Genomic DNA, 4,233 nt, shown 5'->3' on the forward strand with positions numbered 1-4,233 from the left:
TCTATAATCAACAACACACACTATAAGTGATATCATTTCCCAACTTATCGGGCTTATTGATTCATCGAACTAAATCTCACCCATTGATAAATTAAAGAAATAAATATCAAATATATGTGCTTGTTATTATATTAGGATTAAGAGCACACACTTCCATAATAACTGAGGTATTTGTTCCTTCATAAAGTCAGTATAAAAAAAACAACCTCAAATGGTCCTACTCAATACACTCTAAGTGTACTAGTGTAATTATATAGTTAAGATAAACTAATTCCTAATTACACTACGACCTTCCAACGGTTTGTTCCTTTCCATTTTGGTCGTGAGCTACTGTTTATAATTTATAAGGTGCTGATAACATCCTCTTCTGTATGTGGCACCACATACTATGTTATCTACAATATAAATTAATTGAACAACTACAACTAAATGTAGACAATTTGACCAAATGTGATTCTTTATTCAAAATAAATGTTTACAAAAGCTTAGGCTTTCAGTATACTCTCTAACAATCTCCCACTTATACTAATGACTAAGCTGTCATATCTTCTGCCATACATCTGATTCCCATTCCCTCAACATGCCGATCGAAAGCTTTTGCTGGAAGGGCCTTAGTGAATGGATCTGTCAGGTTATCTGCTGATGTAATCTTGGCGATGACAAATTCTCCTCGCTTCACGATATCTCGTATCAGGTGGTACTTGCGCTCTATATGTGTGGTTCCTTCGAGTTTGCAACTGCACCACTATTATCACAATAAATTGTGATGATTTTGGGCAAACCAGGAATCACATCTAAGTCCATTTGAAAGTTCCTGAGCCATACTGCTTCTTTAGCCGCCTCAGAGGCTGCTACATACTCAGCTTCCATGGTTGAGTCCGAAACATATTTCTGCTTAACACTGCTCCATGCAATGGCTCCACCTCCCAAAGTAAACACATAGCCTGATGTAGACTTACTGTTGTCCCTATCTGATTGGAAATCTGAATCTGTGTAACCCACAGGGAGCAAATCGTCTGCTTGGTAAACTAGCATATAATCTCTAGTCCTTCTCAGGTACTTTAATATATGCTTTACCGCAGTCCAATGTCCTTGTCCAGGGTTACTCTGATATCTGCTAACCATGCCCATGGCAAAACAGATATCAGGTTTCGTACATAGCATTGCATACATTAGGCTTCCTACAACCAAAGTATAAGGAACTGCTTTCATGTCCTCTATCTCCTTTGATGTCTTCGGAGACATCTCTTTAGATAGAGCTACTCCATGCCTAAAAGGTAAGAAACCTTTCTTGGAATCCTGCATGCTAAAATGAGCAAGGATTGTATCTATATATGAAGCTTGGGACAGACACAACATTCTTTTCTTGCGATCCCTTATAACTTTGATCCTAAGAATGTGTGCACAATCTCCTAAGTCCTTCATATCAAATTGTTTTGACAACCATACCCTTACGTCCGATAATACCTTGACATTGTTGCCAATTAACAAAATATCATCTATGTATAGTACAAGAAATACTACCATGTTTCCGTTACACTTCTTGTATACACAAGACTCATCCGGACACTGAATAAATCCATATGACTGGATTACTTCATTAAACCGGATGTTCCAAGACCTTAAAGCTTGCTTTAGTCCATAAATGGACCGATTGAGCTTGCACACTAGATGCTCTTTGCCTTTTTCAATAAACCCTTCTGGTTGCTTCATATGGATGTTCTCTTCAAGACTTCCATTAAGGAAAGCTGTCTTGACATCCATTTGCCAAATCTCATAATCCATATGAGCAGCAATGGATAAGAGTATCCGGATAGACTTAAGCATGGCTACCGATGAAAAGGTCTCCTCATAGTCGATTCCCTCTTTCTGAGTGTACCCTTTCGCAACAAGCCTAGCTTTGAAGGTTTCTACCTTCCCGTCTGTCCCTCTTTTCCTTTTGTAGATCCACTTGCATCCAACGGCTTTTACACCATCAGGTGGTTCTACAAGATCCCAGACCTTATTAGAGTACATAGACTCTATTTCAGAATTCATTGCCTTTTGCCAAGATGCTGCATCTATATCTTGGAGTGCTTCGTCATATGTTCGGGGATCAGGTTCATGTTTACCCGGGATCAAGTCTGAAGACTCTCCCAAAAATATGAATCTTTCAGGCTGCCTTACAACCCTCCCACTACGACGAGGCACTGTCTGTGGTTGTGTATCATTGTGACACGTGTTGTAGTCTCTTGTGGTACTTCATCTTGTACTGTTGGTACTGAAGTAGACGTATCCTCTCTAAGTTCTTCTAAAACAACTTTGCTACTGGGCTTGTGATCCATTATATAGTCTTCTTCTAAAAACTGGGCATTGATGCTAACAATGACCTTCTGGTCTTTAGGACTATAAAATAAACCACCTTTCGTTCCTTTGGGATACCCCACAAACACGCGAACTTCTGTACGAGATTCTAACTGGACATGTGCTGGACTACCCCAAATCCGAATATGTCTTAGACTGGGCTTTCGCCCATTCCACAATTCTGTGGGAGTAGAAGAAACTGATTTAGAAGGTACTAAATACAGAATGTACACTGCTGTTTCCAGAGCGTATCCTCAAAACGAATTTGGTAATTCTGAATAACTCATCATCGATCTAACCATCTCCATAAGAGTCCTATTCCTTCGTTCTGCCACACCATTCTGTTGGGGTGTACCAGGTGCAGATAGTTGGGATTGAATCCCGGCCTCTGATAAGTAATTCCTAAACTCTCCTAAGAGGTATTCGCCACCACGATCAGACCGTAGTGTCTTGATACTTTTACCTAGTCGTTTCTCCACATCAGCCTTGTACTCTTTGAACTTATCAAAGCACTCGGACTTACGGTGCATTAGGTAAATGTATCCGTATCTTGAATAATTGTCTATAAAAGAGACAAAATATTCAAAATCACCTCTTGCCTAGACAGACATAGGACCACACAAATTAGAATGAACTAATTCTAACACTTCTTTGGCTCAATACCCCTTGGCCTTAAAAGGCCTCTTGGTCATTTTACCTTCCAAGCAAGATTCACAATTTGGAAAATTTTCCAACTCTAATGAACCCAAAAGTCCATCGGCTATAAGCCTCTGAATCCTACTTAAGTTAATATGACCAAGTCTTAGATGCCAAAGATATGCTTGATTCATTTCCGAAGGTTCTTTTCTCTTATTAGAGTTAGAAGATGAGTTATAAATTTCCTTGTTTTGCTTTGTGGGAGAAATTGGATTTAAAGTATACAAATTGCCAACTAATGCACCAGAACAGATAATCACTTTATTTCTCTTAATAACTACATCGTTACTAAAGAAAACTGAATATCCATCTAAAAATAGTTTAGAAACTGAAATTAAATTCTTTCTAAAACTGGGTACATAAAGATAATTTTTTAAAACCAAATTTCTATTTCTATTAAAAGATAAGTAGACGTCTCCCACTGCAACAGCCGCCACCTTAGTAGCATTGCCCATGTAGACGGTAATCTCTCCTTCAGTTAGTCGTCGGGTTTCCTGGAACCCCTACAAGGAATTGCAGACATGATCAGTGGCTCCCATATCTACACACCAGGTGCTGGTAGATAACACCGCTAAACATGTTTCAACAACTAGAGCATGAGATATACCTTTGTTGTTCTGATTCCTACGAGGACAGTCCGCCTTCCAATGCCCTGACTGCTTGCAAATGAAGCACTTGCCCTTCGGCTTCTTCATTCCAGCTTTAGGTCATATACTCTGAGATTTATTCACTTTCTTTGCTGAACCAACTTGTTTCTTCTTCTTCTTTTCTTTCGGTTTAGAAGTAGAACCATTTTCAGCATAGTGAATATGAGAATTGTGACGAAACAAACCTTCTGCTGCCTGAAGTTCTGTCAGTAGTTCCGCCAATGAATATACCCTTTTGTTCATATTGTAATTCAGGCGGAATTGCTCAAAAACTTCTAGGTAGTGTTTGGAGGATCATATCAATCTGGGTTTCCCCATCAATTTCTCCTCCAAGGATCTGTATTTCGTTCAGATAAGCCATCATCTTTAGGATATGATCCCTCATAGGAGTACCCTCTTGCATGGTGGCTGTCATTATCTTTCTCATGGCTTCTTGTCTAGAAGCCCGATCCTGATGACCAAAGAGTTCCTTGAGATTGTTCATAATATCATAAGTTGTTGGTAAATCTTGATGCTGATGTTGCAATACATTTGACATTGAAGCCAA

This window comes from Zingiber officinale, chromosome 6B (assembly GCF_018446385.1).
Source record: "Zingiber officinale cultivar Zhangliang chromosome 6B, Zo_v1.1, whole genome shotgun sequence".
Classification (NCBI taxonomy): Eukaryota; Viridiplantae; Streptophyta; class Magnoliopsida; order Zingiberales; family Zingiberaceae; genus Zingiber; species Zingiber officinale.